The sequence below is a fragment of the Monodelphis domestica genome, chromosome 1 (genome assembly GCF_027887165.1).
Source record: "Monodelphis domestica isolate mMonDom1 chromosome 1, mMonDom1.pri, whole genome shotgun sequence".
NCBI classification, from domain to species: domain Eukaryota; kingdom Metazoa; phylum Chordata; class Mammalia; order Didelphimorphia; family Didelphidae; genus Monodelphis; species Monodelphis domestica.
This window is the reverse complement of record NC_077227.1, coordinates 353,616,133-353,634,221: the sequence shown is the minus strand read 5'-3', so window position 1 is coordinate 353,634,221 and position 18,089 is coordinate 353,616,133.

Genomic DNA, 18,089 nt, shown 5'->3' with positions numbered 1-18,089 from the left:
AACAATTAGCATTTATATAATGCTTTAAGGGTTCTCAAAATACTATAAATATGTTCTCATTCAGTCTTCACAATTGGCTGTTGAGATACATTGTTGAATTGTTATTCTTATTTTACAAATAAAGAAACTGAGGCTGAGAGCTTAAGTGACTTGTCTGGGATCACAGAGCTAGTAAGTGTCTGAAGCAGGTTTTAAGTTATCCTCTGTGTGAGGATTTTCTGGATCCCCTTCTTTCAAGTTCTAGTACCTTGTTCCCACCAAAAAAAAATATCTTGTCTTCATATTTCCCATATATTGATATACTGTATACTGAAATGTTATTTCTCCTGATAGAACAGAAGTTTCTTCAGGGTATTAAGGAGAGCCGTTCAGTGGTCTCTCTAAGAGAGACTATTTTATTTTTATCTTTGTATCTGCAGCACCAATTACATAGCAGACAATTAATAAATGCCTGCCAATAGAATTGGAACTGTCTAAAAATTTGATGAGCTATCTTGATAATTGGTAAATAATTCCACCCCTCTAAGTGACTATATGATCATTTTTTTAGAATATTGGTGATAGAATTCATCCATACAGAAAAGAATTGAATACTCGGAGGTCTTTTCAAAACCTAAGATTCTATGACCTCTTTCCTTTGAACCAAGCTCTTGAAAGAAACATTTGAATGGGGAATGAATATCTGGATTGACAGGTAAACAATGGCTTCCCAGGTATAGCAACTCCCTTCCATGAAGCATATGTATAAACATTGCATGGCCTAAAGGCTTGGTTTTCCCATGATATTTTTACCTTGAGATGCCTTGGGGGAATTTCACAGATTGTGGGTCTGAGCAGATGGTAAACACCCTGGATTCTGCCAATGAGAGTTAGGAGGAATATCTGTAAATCATGTAGTCTGAGACTAACAAGGGAACTAACTGGATCTAGGAAAGTTAAGTTATCATCTAATGTCTAATTTATTTGCTTCTCATGAAATCTTTGCTTCTTGTGAAGTAGTATCCCCTATTCTGTCCAGGGAGTCTTGCTCTATTCTGATCCTTTCATGTGAATTTTGTCTTTGTTTTTAATTATCTTCTTTACTTGGTTTGGAGTTAAATAGCTCTCAATACATTGAGATTACAGAACATTCTTGCTCACTCATTTAACTTTTTGCTTTGGCCCTCAATCTGCTTCTCTTGCACTATATCTTCCAGACTAGTCCTCTGTCAGGCTTCCTGCTGATTTTTAGAAACCTATCACCCTTGGCTAATACAAACCTTCTCTTAAGATTAGTAAATAGAGGCTCCTGGAAGATGGCAGAGTAAAGAATATCCCAAGCTTGCCCAAACTCATCTCTAAACAACCACAAAAGATAAAAGCCTAAGAACAAATTTAGGAGCAATGGAAACTACAGAAGATAGAGCAAAACAGGGTTTTAGCAAAAGAAAATATAGAGAAGCATCAGGAAGGACCCATATCACTAAAGTGAGAGGTGAGAGCAATGGAACTAGCATTTTGTAAGGAGTATCCCAATTCAAGCACAAGGTGAGGAACTTGAGGAGTCACCCAGCACAAGCACACATAGAGGAACCCTTAGCAGAATGAATAGCCCAAGCATTCACAACACAAGGGGGAGTTGGCAGCTGAGAAATGAAATTCAGCTAAATCTACTACACCTTCCACCCATGGGAATGAAGAGACAATACTCTGTCTACTTCAGAAGTGGGGCTGAGTTTCAATATAAAGACAAGCTCTTAAACCCCACCCCCAAAGTGAGTAAAAGACAAAGAAAAGGTCTGATCGTGGAAAGCTATTTCAGCAAAAAGGAAGATCACAATTCAAGCTCAGAAGAGGACAGAAAGACCAAAATGGAAATATGTGAACCCTCAGAAGCAAATGTGAAAAGATATCAAGCCCAAAATGAACTTCTGGAAGATCTCAAAAATTAAAAAAGGATCAAAAAGCAAATAGTAAGAGATTTAGAAGAAAAATTAGAAAAGAAAATGAGAGAAAAAGTGAACAATTTAGCAAAAACTTACTAAATAAAATAGATTCCTAAAAAAGGAAATACAAAACCTCAAACAGGAAACTAACTTTCTCAAAAAGGAATTACAAATTCTCAAAGAAGAAAATAGTACCAAATAAATTGGAACTGGACAAATGGAAGCTAATGACTCCATAAAAGAGCAGCAAGTAATAAAACAAATTCAAAAGAATTAAGAAATAGAAGAAAATCTGAAATATCTCAGTGGAAAAACAACTGACTTGGAAAACAGACCCAAGAGGCATAACTTAGAAATCATTGAACTGAATGAAAGCCATAATCAAAACAAAAGAAACCATATTGCCAGAAATAATCAAGAACTGTCCCAATGTTCTTGGAAAAAAGAAAAAATTGAAATTGAAAGAATCTATCAATTACCTTCTGAAAGAGATCCCAAATTTAACAATCCTAAGGCTATTTTAGCCAAATTCTAGAACTCTTAGGCCAAGGGGAGAATACTGGAAACAGCTAGAAAAAAATTCAAATATCATAGACCCTAAGTCAGAACTGCATAGATTGAGCAGCTTCTGTATTAAAAGGCTGAAAGGCATGGAATATGATTTTCCACAAGGAAAGGAATCTCAAACTAAAACTAAGATTCACTTACCCAGTTAAACTGATTGTAATACTCTAGGGGAAGAAATAGAAGATTTCCAGGAATTTCTGATGAAATGGCCAGAGCTGAAAAAAAATTGATAATTAAATTTGACAGTGAAGAGTAAGATAGAAAGATAATAAGAAAAATAAAACCTCAAGGGACTCAATGAATTTAAAATGATCATATTCCTTCCTGTGAAAATGTTAACTAGGATACTTAAGTTATCTATGATATTTGAAATGCCTAAGGTACTTTAAATTACTTGGAATACTTAAGATATAGAAGATACCTATGAACTTTATCACTATTAGGACAATGAGTAGAAGGCAAAAGTCAAATAGGATATGGGATGATATTAAAAAAAAGAAAAGAAAAACAAATTCAAGGTATAAGAAAGAGCAATTCTCTAGGAAAAAAGAAAAGGAGAGTAAATTAGGGGTAAATTATCACACATGAAGAAGCAAATAAGAATCAATATACTGGAGGATGGCAGCAGTGCTTGAACCTTACTCATATTGGAGTTGACTCAAAAAGGGAATAGCATCCTCATGAAGTTAGCTATAGAAATCCATCTTACCCCAATAAGAAAGTAAGAAGAGAAGGGGGAATGAGAAAAATTAGGGGGAGGGATAGACAAAAGGAAGGTTGAACTTGTGGGATTTGGTAGTCAAAAACAAAATGTTTGTAAAAAAGGAAAGTATGAAAGGAGAGGAAAAGAAGGATAAACAGGGGAAAATAAGATGGATGGGAATACATACTAGTCATAACTATGAATGTGAATGGAATGAACTCACCCATAAAACAAAAGAGGAGAGCAGAGTGATTTAAAAGTCATTATCTCACAATATGCTGTTTTCAAGAAACATTTAAAGCAGGGAGACACACATAGAACAATAGTAAAGGGCTGGAAGAGAATGTTCTATGCTTCAGTCAAAGTTAAAAAAAAAGCAGAGGTAGCAATTATGATCTCAGATTTATTGTAATGGAATACTATTGAGACATAAGAAATGACAAACAAGCTGATCACAAAAAAACTAGAAAGACTTATATGAAGTAATGCAAAGTGAAGTGAGAAAAAACAAGAGAATGTAACAGTAACAAAAAAGTATGATAATCAATTGCTAATGCTTAAGTATTATGAGCAATGAAAAGATCTAGGACAACTTTAAGAGACCCATGACAAAAGAAGCTATCTGCTTCTATAGAGATAAAAGAGGAAATTTAAATGCAGTTTGAAGCATACCATTCTTCACTTTATTTCCTCCATGAATTTTTCTCTAGTGTAAGTGATAAGTCTCTTCTTTCATAACATGATGAACATGGAAATATGAATTATTTAATAACACATATATAAACTATATCAAATAGGCTATCTTCTTAGGGAAGGGGCAAGTGTGGAAGGGAGAGAGAGACTATGGATTGAAAAATGTCTAAAAATCATTATTGAAAATTGTCTCAATATTAAATCTGGAAAAAAAATTTAAAACTAAAAAAAGTCAGTTGGATGAACTGAAATGGTGTTGTACAGGAAGTGGTTGAAGAAACTTGGCCCTGTGGGTTTTGTGTCAAATGGAAAACCAGTTAGGAACCCAAAAATACAAGCATCTCTAACTGAGTGAGAATTGCTTGAGGGGAAGAAATGACCAATCCTCTATTTCTCTTTCTCCAATTTTGAGCCAAGGAGGATATTATGAACTTTGGAGCATTCAAACTTCTCAACAGTTTTTTAGTAGTTTCTCTAGAAAAAAAAAAGGGAATAACAGCAGGATATGTATTTGAAACCAAAAATCAACTAGATGTGCTGAAAAAAATCCCCTTTAAGGATAAGTAAAAACACTTGAGGATTTCAGGAAATGAGATTTAAGATCTATTATTCCTCACCACTTGTGCTTTAAGCTTGAACCCATTTTCTCCTGCACTCAACTAATTCTCTATTGGTGTATTGGTATGTCACAAACATTTGGAGAAATATTTGTACCAATTGTTCTTATTATGACAAATAAATACTCCTTTCTTTAAAAAAGTAAATGTAGACTGCTGTTTTCCCTCTCTTGGTGACCAGCATCCCTTCCTCACTCCCACAGACACTCCCAGCACCAACCAAGTGGCCATAATACTGTTGCCCCAACTCAACCTGTATTTGCTGACCTCTGCTGGCTCTGAAGAATTTTATGGACCCAAAACTTCTCTAAAGCTAATAACCCCATAAGTCTTTCTCTGCATTCCATAGTGTGACAAGTAGCAAAATCATTGCTTTTCCATTATATACATCTAGGGCCAGTGATGTTCTCTGATGTCTCATCATGGTCCTAACCTTTCAAAGCTGATAAGAAATTGTATGCTCAGGTAAATCCCACCAAGCTTGATTATGAACTGAGTATGAATCAGGGTAAAGATTGGACAATGGGTGATGATAATGAGGAGGAGGAGGAGGCAGAGGAGGAAGAAGAGAAAGAGCATTTTGTAAAACACTTTGAAATCCACAAAAACTGTTTACTGAGAGATTATATCTTGCTTTAGTGAAGGGAGTAGACACAATGATGAATAACATCCTTGTAATGCCAAAGCATTTATCTTGGAACTATAGTGATCTCTTTCTGTTTCCCTCTTTGTCTTTCTTTCTCTTCTTCATTTTCCCTCTGTCTTTCTCCTGACCTATATCCATCTCTCCCCTTATACATGCTTATACATATATGTATATGTACACATGTATATATGTATATATTAGTGTATATTGTCTGTGTTTACATATGTATATGCATAGATATAGGTATAGGAAAAAAGACAAATACAAAAATAGACATGGAGAGAAAGAGTCACAAAGACAGATATATACAGATATATTCAATATAGTTCAATATAGATGGGGTGTATGGGGTGCTCAGGGAGGGATAGTATCTCTGGTATGGAGGGCTTGTCGTGCCCTCTTAGGGCAGCTCTCCAGCCTCTGACCCCCACCTGACACCCAGCTCTCACTTGTGGCTCCTAATAGCTGCTAGCATGCGGCAGCAGCCACACCATGGGCAACAGCTTCGACAGGCTGGCTAAACCTTGTGAGGGTAGCCATCAGGTCATTGCCGACCCCTGGTGAACCAGGGCTTTGCTCACCCAGCATGTGAAGACTGCTTTGGCTGAACAGACGGAATAAACCAACAAGAAGGTTCAACGGCTGAGATGGCGATGCAGCAAAGCACTGTGGAATGCTTAGGGAGTGTTGGAACACAAAGGACAACAGGGCCATCCAATGCAGCTGAGGAAGTCCCCAGGTGTAACAACTTTTCTTGCCAATGGACCCAGGCTTCCAAAGCCGAGAGAGTGGCACTGTCTCTGTGCATCGACTTTTCCACTTAAATCTCCTTCACGCACAAGTGTCTGTGCACACTCATCTATACACCATAGATGAAAACGCACAAAGACAATCGTCATCCTCTGTTACCGAGAGACTACTACTATACAATATAGATAGTTCAATAAGATGATGAATTGTGGGTTTTTTCATAAAAAATGTCAGCTTATAAGACCATATGAGAGGGATGGCATGGTGTAAAAGACTTGTCAAAGTTGAGATAGTAATAAATGAGAGAAACAAGTAAGAATACTAGCCTGGGAGTCAGAAGACCTATATTCTAGGTCCACATTAGTCATTAACTTCCATGAGACTATCAACAATTCCCTTTTTCTAACTTGTTCTCAGTTTTCTCCTCTTTTTGAAGAGGAAACTTAACTGGAAAATCACTAAGTTCTCTTCCAAATGATTCTAGATGTCTACTGACAGACTATATATCAATTTTCAAAAACTTGGCCACTAATGTCTTAGAAGCAAACGTAACTACTAGTATATATTCACCAGGTAAAATTGGTTAAGTCTCAGATCATGCAGAATCTAAACTCTTATTGGTTTCTCTCATTCTACTACACTGAAACATTGCTGACAATTTACCCCAGATTGATGACAAAGGTAAGTCTTGTACCAAGTCACATTTGACTTGAAGGGCCTCATCAGAAAAAAAAAGTACTTTGTAAACTTCATAAATATGATGTATTATTATCAATATGAGTTTGCTTTAACTTTACATAGCATTTGAGGTTTAGAAGACACTTGTGCACCATTATCTTACTTAACCTTCACATTAACCTTGGAAGGCAAATAAGAGAGATATTAATCATTTCCCTTCTTTAGACTAGAAAACTAAGGCTTTTTAAGACAGAACTTCAATCTAAGTCTGGGACCAGAACAATACTTTTTCCATTGCCTCTCAACTTAATTTAAACCACGGTCTTTTCCTGAGAGATGAAGAAAACTACCTTATGCTGACTGTTATCCTTAAGAATCAACACAATTTCCTGATAAAGGAATTTCTGATAAAGGTTTTGTTTCTTGTTTATACTTTTTTGTGTTTTTGTGAGTTTTTCTGTATATTGGTTTTGTTTTTTATTTCTTGTTCCTTTCTCCCAATTTCTTGTAATTATGAGTCACTAACAGTTTCCCTCCATAAAAAGCACTGGCTGGGGCCACTATGAACAGATTGTTAATATAGCTTCAGTTTCTGGCTAGTTAGGTTGCTCAGTGGATAGATATCCAGGATTGGAGATCATCAGATCTGGCCTCAGACAGTTCCCTATGTGTGTGACTCTGGGTAAGTCACTTAAACCTAATTGTCTAGCCCATATCATTATACCATCTTAAAAAATTATATTTGGTATCTATTCTAGGACAGAATGTAAGGTAAGTGTATTTCATATGTGTGTATTGTATGATTGAAAATCTGTTATCCTAAAAAAGAACTACATATCCCAAGAGCCCACTGACTTTCTGTCATTACATACTTCCAGTAGACAGAGGATAAAGGGTGTGGGCTTTGGAGGCTCCCTCTCTCTGATGTAGAATCAGCACTGATGGTGGTGACTGGGGTTGACTAAAAAATGGCTAACCAGCCATGGGCATGTGGTCTTTATTTTGTATCTTCTTTACTCTGTGATTTCTTATGATCATTAATAAATCTCTTAAAATATAATATTATTATTGAAATTTAATTTTAACTTTTACAGTATGAGTGTGTACGTGTGTGTGTATATACATATATGTGTGTGTGTGTGTGTGTGTATAAAACTTGTTTCATTTCTGTTTTCATTTTTATAAATATCTTACCCCTTTCCCTCAATGGTGGGAAAAATCTGCAATAATTTTATAATATTAAGTATTAGCTCAAAGACATATTTCAGGGTCCTAAAAAGGATGTGAGAAAATGACCTCTTCTTAACCCTTTTTCCCCTTTGTTTTTTTGGTCAGGCAAGTATTAACATGATCCCTTAGGATGCTGAAAGTGTGCTTATATTTTAATCTCAGTATTTCCTTCCTTATCTAAGAGATATAGATAATATCATCTCCTCCCCAAAACTAAAAAACCTATGGCTTCAATATGACCCCAAAGTAGCAGAATATTTATTTTAGATAAATATGACCAATTCAAGTCACTTAAGGATCCACACTGAGTTTGGACCAAAGTTAAACAATAGTTTCTAGGGTAGAATCCTTCTTAGTTCCCATTATACAATATTACCAGGCTCTGTGAGATGCCAGGAAATAGAAATTCAATTCCAGTTTGGCTTTTGATCTCTTCGTGCTTTATGTAAAAGGGAGAGATCATGAGACCAGGTTCAAATTCTAGTTCTTTTACTAATTAGCTGTATGACCTTGGTCCCTTGACTTCCTGAGCCCCAGTTGACAAATCTGTAAATTAAAGCTCAAACTTGCACTACTAATATCTTAGGGCCTCATGACAATTAAATGAACTAATACATGCAACATCTATTATGAATTTTAAGTTAAAATGTAAATATCAGTCATGAAGATAATGATAATAGTGAAGAAAACAATTACAAAAACAATATATATGAGCCCTATCTCAAAGCACTCTCTTTCATAGAGTTGTCAAAAGAATATATTAATGCAGAGATTTGACTGGTTTACTACTGTGTGTAAGAGCTTCCTCTGGCTCCTTTTTGCCTCTAATTATTATATTACCTCTAAAATATTATGTAATGTATAATCATATTATTTATACTTCATATATTAATATTGTGGAAAGGAAACTAGAACAAGTTCTGGACTTTCTGCCACTGTGTTGGAACAAGCAACAGTGGGAATATTAGAGAGAAAGGAAATTGACAAGACTGAAAGTTGGTGAAGGAAGGGGTACCTGGGAGTGGTAATGGGTCTTGTGATGAGCACTTCCTTCCTGGTAGGGACGGGGGGGATGAGGTGCTTGGTTTTCCTGGTCCCTGGATAGAAGGGCATCTATTTTCTTCAGCCTGAATAGACAGGTTCAACCAGCTCTGGTGGTCAGAACTTTTCTTGTTGCTTGCTGTCTATTGCTAAGATTTTGAAGTTAGGAAAATTAGGACAGATGTAGCATAGACAGGAATAAGAGAAACCCTCCACCAGCCTATGAGGCCTGGTCTCAGCTCCAAAGCTGAGAAAACTTAAACCTTATCTAGGGAAATTCCTCTTCCCTCTTCCCTGATACCTCTTCAATCCAAACTGGTTATTAAAATTTATCTTAGTTGAATATCACAGTCAGATAAGTGGACTATCTTTTCAGGGGACATAGAGGAAGATGAACCTCAGTTCAGTCATTCAATTACAATTGGTCCTTATCAGACCCCTGCTGGACAACTAAAATCTGGGGAAAGGCTTGTCCCTCAGGAGGGTCTGTGTTTACCTGCTCTGGGGCATCTTCAACACCAATCCATAGAGAAGACATCCCTGCAGGTTATCATAAGTGGCTCATTTCTTGGACACCTCATTTTGTTCAAAAATAGCCTCTTGAAAGGGGGAATCTCTCTCCTTCTCCTCAATGGCAGCCATATTCCTTCTTTCCCTTCAACTCCTCCATTCCCAGGTACAAACCTTCCGTATCCCCTGTTTTTTCAATCCTCCCATCTTTCCGCTAAAAATATTACAATATATTCATATTATCTATTGCCTCTAAAATATTATATCAGTCATGGAAATCTTGGTTCTAAGCTACTTTTGCAATATTACTTCAGATATACATACTCCATTTTCTATCTCAACAAGACTAATTGCTGTTCTCTAAACTATTACCAACAGAGTGGAACCAAGAAGGCGGTATAGTATCAGGAGTCTTCTGAATCTCCTTCCCATCTGTCCTTACAAATTGTTTCAAAAGGACAGAAATAAAAACTGTATGAGTAAAGGTGCTCTCCCACTGGACACATTGTGAAAGGTAGGCAGTGAGTGAGTAGGGATTCCCATGCTATAAGTGGGAAAAATTGCACAAATCAAAACTCAAGCAGATCACCCCTCCCCCACACCAAATACTGCACCAATTAGAGTAAAGGATAGGGAAATCTCCAAATATTTGGAGACTGAAAACACCACAGGCTTATTCCTTAATGGCTGGGCCAGGCCTTGGAAATGAGACTAGAGGTTAAAAATCATAGAGCATGGGAAACCAAGGCTGGCCACAACTGAGGCAGCAGGGACTGGGAAGATAGCCTGAGGGAAAAACAGACTGTAGCTGAAAATCTAAGCAACAGCAGTTAAGGAAGATAACCTCAGGGCAAAATGCTTTAAAGCATGCTTCACAGAAAATATCAAAGATCTACATGCCCTCTCTCAGGCTTCTGTCAGGGAAAAGGAGATAGTACCAAGGTAAAGCACTGCAAGACAGAAGCTAAGAAAACAATGACCACCAACATTCTCTAGTGGCAAAAGGAATAAGCAACAACAACAAAAAGTTATTAACCCTGGAAAATTTCTATGGAGAAAAAAAAAGCAAACTATAGATGCAATAGCAAAGAGTGCGAAACAAGCAAACACAACCAAACTTTCCAAGGGGATAAAAAAGAAAAGAAAAAAGGAAATTTGGGCAAGTATGGGCATTTAACAAAATAGAAGATTTCTAAGCATTCCTAAAAAAAAGACCAGAACCAAATGGAAAATTTGATGTCCAAATATAAAATCCAAGAGAAACATAAAAAGGTAAACAAGAAATAGGGTAAAAAAAAGTTAAGGGTTCCAATAAGGTCAAATTGATTATATTCCTATATGGAAAAATGCTATCTGTCACTCAAAATTGTTTTCAATATCATAGTAGATAGAAGAAATATGTATAGGCACAGTTTGTGGTATTAAGCTATTTAAGATGATATGTAAAAAAAATTATTGGGGGAGGAATAAAATAAAAGATAGTACTAAGAGAAACTCAAAAAGAGGTAAAATAGGATAAATTATGCCACAGATTGAGTTGCATGGTGATGGTAGGAGAGAAGAATACTATTATAAGAATAGGAGGATGAGTGTGGTGCAAGTAATACTTAAACCTGACTCTCAGTGGAATCAGTTCTGAGAGAGAAGAACAGCCAGATCCATTGGGGTATAGAATTTTCTTACCATATAGAGAAGTTGAAAGTGAATAAGGATAAAAGGGTTATTAGTAGGGAGTATTAAAAGAGAGTGATAGGTTGGGAGTGGCAATTAATAGACCTTAAGGAGAAATAGAAGGGAATAAGAAGTGAGGGGGTGGGAAGAAAAGTAAAATAAGAGTGGGGAAAAGGGAGACAGATTAAAAAGCAAAATATTGATGTGGAAGGACATAGTGAAAAGAGAAAGGGCAGGATTAAAAGAGGAAATCAAAATGATGGGGAATACACAGGTGGTAATAATAACTCTGAATGTGAATGGGATGAACTCACCAATAAAATAGAAGAAGATATCAGAGTAGATTAAAATCCAAAATCCTACCATATGTTGTCTACAAGAAAAACACATGAGGCAGGGTAAAGCACACACAGGGTAAAGGTAAAAGGCTGGAGCAGAATTTATTGGGCATCAACTGAGAAAAAGAAGGCATTAGTCACAATCATATCTGACAAAGCCAACGTAAAAATAGATTTGATTAAAAGAGATAAGAAAAGTAATTACATCCTAATAGAAGGCAATATAGACAATGAAGAAATATCAGTACTCAACATGTATATGGTATACATATTTTTAAAGGAGAAACTACTGGAGCATATGGAGGAAATAGATCGATACTAGTGGGAGACCTCAACTTTCCTCCATAAGATCTAGCTAAATCAAACCAAAAAATAAATATGAAAAAAGTAAGAGATCTAAATGAAATCTTGGAAAAATTAGAGTTAATAGATAAATGGACAAAAGTACTTCCTTTTAGCAGCACATGGTACATTTACAAAGACTGACCATGTACTAGGGCAAAAAATGTTGCAAAGAGATTCAGAAAAGCCAAAATGATGAACAATTTTTTTCATATCATAATGGGATAAAAATTATAATTAGTAAGGGTACATGGAGAGACAAATCAAAAATTAATTGGAAATTAAATAATCTTATTTTCCAAAAATGGTGAGTTAAAGAACAAATCATAGAAGCAATACTGATTTCATTGAAGAGAATGGCAATGAGGTAATAACATACCATAATTTATGGGTTACAGCCAAAGCAGTACTCAGGGAAAATTTTATATTCCTGAGTGCCCATATTAACAAAAAAGTAAAAGAGGAGATTAAAAAATTGGACATGCAACTAAAAAAAAAACTATAAAAAAGAACAAATTATAAACACTCAGATAAAGACCAAATTAGAAATCCAAAAAACAAAAAGAAATTAATAAAATTGAAAGTAAAAGAACTATTGAACTAATAAATAATACTAGGAGCTAGTATTTTGGAAAAATAAATAAAATAGTTAAAGTATTGTTTAATCTAATTAAGAAAAAGAAAGAAGAGAACAAAATTCAACAGTTTCATGAATGAAAAGGGTAATCTAACCTCAAATAAAGAGGATTTAGCAGTTATTAAGAGCTATTTCACCCAATTATTTGACAATAAATATGACAATCTAGGTGAAATGGATGAATATTAATAAAACATGAATTGCCCAGATTAACATGAGAGGAAATAGAATACTTAAATAAGCCCATATCTGAAAAAGAAATTGAACAAGCCATCAAGGAACTCCTTAAGAAAAATCACCAGGGCCAGATGAACTCACAAGTGAATTCTATCAAACATTTAAAGATGAATTAATCCTGATACTCTACCAAGTATTTGACAAAACAGGCAAAGAAGGAGTTTTACCAAATTATTTTTATGACACAAATATGATAATTGATTACCAAGCCAGGAAGACCATGAACAGAGAAGGAAAACTATAGATTAATATCCTTAATGAACATAAATGAAGAAATATTAAATAAAATACTGGCTAAAAGGCTATATCAAGTTATCACAAGGATTGTTCACTATGAACAAGTAGGACAGTGATGGACAACCTTTTGAGCTTGGTGTGTCAAAATTCACCAAAAACTCAGGTGGCATGTCACTGAGAAAAAACCATAATTTTGTGATATTTGTGGTTTAAATAACAAGATGTATAATTGTAATATATGATTATTTTATAAACCAAAAACTGATTATTTAACTTACCTACTTAGTGACTTCTTTGTTCATCTGTCAGTCAGTTTCTTTTGTTGGTCTTGATATTATTTAATTTGTGTGGGGAGCTGTGACCTAAGATAAGTGAGGGAGAGGGGGAATTCTTTAACTAACCTCTGTATTAGTGACTTTTTTGTTGCTGAATTTCATTGACTAAATCTTCAATTGAAGGGTAATATTTTGTCCACTTCAAGCCCAAGCAATTGCTACTAGCCTTCATCTATCAATCTGTTTCTTTTGTTGGTTTTGATATTATTTAATGCTGAGAATAAGGTCTCACAAAAGTACATAGAGGGAAAAATTGTGAGTAAGCCATTGCTATACTTTTTAGGGTGCTAAAAGTGTCTAGTAATGGATTCCAAGCACTCCTTCATTAAGACCAAGCAGGAGATAGAGAACACTACAAAATGTAAAATGAATTCTTTTGATTATATTAAATTAATATTGGTATAGGGTATAAGAACAGGTAAATGATTTCAATATAAAGAGGGAAATCATAAACAAATTAGGTGAACATGGAATAGTATACCTGTCAGATCTATGAGAAAGGAAGGAATTTAAGACCAAGCAGGAGATAGAGAACACTACAAAATGTAAAATGAATTATTTTGATTATATTAAATTTAAAGGTTTCTATACAAACAAAACCAATGCAATCAAAATTAGAAGGGAAGCAACAAATTGGGGAAAAAATTTATAACAAAACTGTCTGACAAAGGTGTAATTTCTCATATTTATAAGGAAGTAAGTCAACTGTACAAAAAATCAAGCCATTCCCCATGGACAAATTGTCAAGGGACATGAATAGGCAGTTTTCAGATAAATCAAAACTATCAATAGGCTGTGACAAGGAAATCACTTTAAAAGACTGATATATATTAATTTAAGGTCGCCAAGGAATTCAGCTATGTAATTCCTAAATGAAAACTCAAGTCAGCCATCAACCTTTTATAGAGTTTAATTACAAACAGGAGGAAGAAAGGAATTAGAGATAGAGAGAGAGAGGGAGAGAGAAAGGGGAGAGAAGGGAATAGGGCTTAAATACCCCTTCTGTTTAGGCTGGGCCAAAAGGCCCAAGCCCTTAGATAGCTGAGGCAAAGAAAGGAGATCAGTCCCTATTACTCACGTGACCAAAATGGAGAAACAGTCTCAGCGGCCTCCACCTCCAGCTTCCTTCAGAGCAGCATGAAAAAGTGTTCTAAATTTCTTATAATTAGAAAAATGCAAATCAAAACAACACTGAGGTACCACTTCACACATAGCAGATTGACCAATATGACAGTAAAGACAAATAAAAAATGTTGGAAGGCTTGTGGCAAAATTGCACATTAATATATTGCTGGTGGAGTGATGAATTAATCCAGCCATTCTGGAAAACAATTTGGAATTATGCCCAAAGGGCTTTAAAAGAATGCATGCCCTTTTATCCTTCACTACCACTACTAGGTTTGTACCCCAAAGAAATAATAGGGAAAAATACTTGTACAAAAATATTCATAGCCACACTCTTTGTGGTAGCAAAAATTTGGAAAATGAAGAGTTGTCCCTTGATTGTGGAATGTCTGAACAAATTGTCCTACCTGATGGTGCTAAATACAATTGTGCTGTAAGGAATGATCATCTGGAGGATTTCTATATGAACTGGGAGAACCTCAATGAACTGAGGCAGAGTGAAATGAGTAGAGCCAGGAGAACAGAAAGTAAAATATTGTGAAACTTTCCAATGTAATGAACTCTGCTACTAGTAGAAATGCAACAAGCCAGGACACTTCTGAAGGACTTATGGGAAAGAATGCTAACCACATTGAGAGAAAGAACTTTGGGAGTAGAAATGCAAAAGAAAAACATAAGACATTACTTGTCACATGTATATATGAGAATGTGATTTGAGGTTTAGGCTTTAAAAGATCCCTCTGCAGCAAAAATGAATAATATAGAAATAGGTATCAAGTGATAACATTTGTATAACCCAGTAGAATTGCTCTGGGAGGGAGGAGGGAAGTGGGGACTGTAATGGGGAAATTTAGGCCTCTGTGAGAGGGTTATAATATTGTAATGGCTAAAATGTGGCTACAGGATTTATGTAATATTGAACAATGGCCGCCAAGGAATTTACTTATGAAATTCCTAAAATGAACACTCAAGTCAGAATGGAGTTTATGGAGGTTTAATCACAACAGGAGTAGGGAAAAGGAGAGGGAGAGAAGGAGAGAAGAGAAAAGGGAAAAGGGGCTACTCAACCTCTGACCAAGGCAGAGGGAGTTTAGGCCTAAAGGCCCAGGTGGAAAGAATCAGTCCTTAACTCACGTGACCGATCTGAAGGAAAGCTGTCTGCGGGCGTCCTCTCTCTCCAAGCTCCTAACACCAACTCCCCCTAGCTCTCTACACAGGAAGTTCCGCGAATCTCAGAGGCTGTTCCCTACCTCACTTCCTGTGTCTCACAAATCCAATGGTTGGCTCTAGCTTGGCTTAGGACAGCCCAGGTGGGCAGTTAGTTATTTCTGATTTGTCATTGACTAGCGCATGCCCGTGTAGGTGGGTGTGCACAATTTTTGGGTGCTAGACCAAGATGGAGACTTTTAAAATTCACAATCCCCCCTGATGATGATTGGGAGACTAGTCTCCCCAATTGATCACTAAACATAAGCATACTGCACCCCAAAAATTTCTAACTATAAGTGTATACAAAATTTTTTCCACTAAGAGGACAATTATAATAGTTGTAAATATGGGGAAATAGAGGAGAGAGAAGGACAGCAAACCAATGTTTTGCTGGGTGCATTGACAAAAGCCAATTAGGGGGCAGTCCCCTTTGGCATAAGAGTGTACATTCAAAAATGTTCAATCAACCACACCCCAAGGTTCATTCTGGATCTTCCTGTAGTGAAAAGGTTTAGATATCTTTCTGCAAACAGTTCATTCTCTGGATTCAGTTAGTTAGCAAGCTTCTTCTCTGAAGATTTATCTCGAACAAAATTTAAATCTTGGATTTGATGAAATACAATCCCCCCTGAAGAAAGTGTTGAAAAAACACTGAGTCCAGCTGAGGATTCAAGTTTTAGTTGTGGGGGTGTGTGAGTTAATCCAAAAGAAAAACAAAACAATATGAAAATAAAATCAAAAATCAAAATCAAAAGAAGAAAAGGGAAAAATTAAGGGAAAAATATAAACCTTTTATATATGCATATTTATATTAAAGAAGAATTCAAAATCAGTATCAAAAATCAAAAAATCTATGTATACAAAATTTGAGAAAGCAAGAAAAAAAATTTTTTTTTCCACAGGCCCCTTTATTAGGATCCAGTGAAGTAATTTCTAATCCCACAAGTCTGTAGGACAGAATGCAGCATATTTTACTTCCCCATTTGCAGCCAAGGCTACAGGAAGTTGCCATACTATAGGAGAGAAAAAAGAGGACCAGATTTCTATTTTATATCTAGGGAAGTGTTATTCCCTCGTCTGATTTTACCTTCGTTCTCAGGGATGGATGGAGCCAGGATGGTAGCCAACCTTAGGTACTTGTCTGTAGGTATTTTCACGAAGAGTGTGGATACAGGGAAGGCCTACATCTTAACGTCTGTCAAGTGTCGCAACCCCGAGTCTCACACTAGGTTCAAGTCCTTAGTATTGGCTTAGAAATGCATTAATCCTTCCTGGATTGGTCTTTGATTTTTAGACCTGTGAGCTCTTTTGGCATTATCCAGGTTATCTCTGTGCTCCTTGTTTGATCTCATATCTAGAATCAGACACAAACATTAATCATAGTCCCACAACAATTATCAATAAATGGCAGGTTCCCATAGTCTAAAGCTGTTTGGGTGCGTATTAATAATAACAGCAAGTATATATATTTAAACTAATATTGTAGAATAAAATTTTAATATTGATCATATGTACCTTAAGTACATAGAAATGAGAAAAAGGGAAAAAATAAAATTATGTAAAAATAATAATAATAATAAAATAAGGAAAAGAGAAAAAAAGGAAAAAAGGAAAAAATTAAATTTAGGAATTCAATGTGTCAAAAGCAGATTAAAAACAGTTCCACTTGTCAATGTATAGTTATCTCCAATGCATGTATAGGATAGAGTCAATCAGTCTCAACAGAAGATGCTCTCTTTACATGAGAACAGTGAATCCAAGAGTCCTTTTCTCCAACCTTTATAGATGTCGGAGTAGTTAACAATATTTGGAATGGTCCTTCCCATGAAGGTTCAGTTGCTCCAGTACACTTGAAATTCTTTATATACACGTTGTCTCCTGGGTTCAGGTCGTGAAGTGAGAAGTCTAGTGGTCCAGCTTGTACTGCAGCTCCGGATTCATGTAGCTCACGCAGTTTGTGCTGTAATTCCTGTATATAGGAAGCAATAGTAGTATCTCCCCCTAATAGCGATGTATAAGCCGGGGAGAAAGGCTTAGCCTGTATAGGCGGATGTCCAAAAAGCATCTCAAATGGTGAGATATGTAAGTCTCCTCTAGGCCTGCTTCTAAGATAAAATAGGGCCAAAGGGAGAATTTCAGGCCATTTTAAATGGGTCTCAGTGCATAATTTTCCAATCATAGTTTTAAGTTCTTTGTTCATCCTCTCAACTTGGCCTGAACTCTGGGAATGGTATGGAACATGGAATTTTGGAGTTATCCCCAAGCAAGAATATATTTAATTTAAAACAGAATCGGTAAAATGACTCCCTCTATCGGAGTCAATACGTGCTGGTAGGCCAAAGCGAGGAATAATTTCTTTTAAAAGCACCTTAGCAACAAAATCTGCTGTGGCTCGGGCAGTAGGAAATGCTTCTGGCCATCTGGTCAGTTGGTCTACTATGACCAAACAAAATTTATATTGTCCAGCCTTTGGCATCGTTATAAAATCTATCTGCAGGTGCTCAAACGGTGTGTAAGCCAGAGGACGTCCACCAAAGGCTTTGCCACGAAAGGCATGTTGGTTATATGCCTGGCAGGTAGGGCAGGATGAACACACTT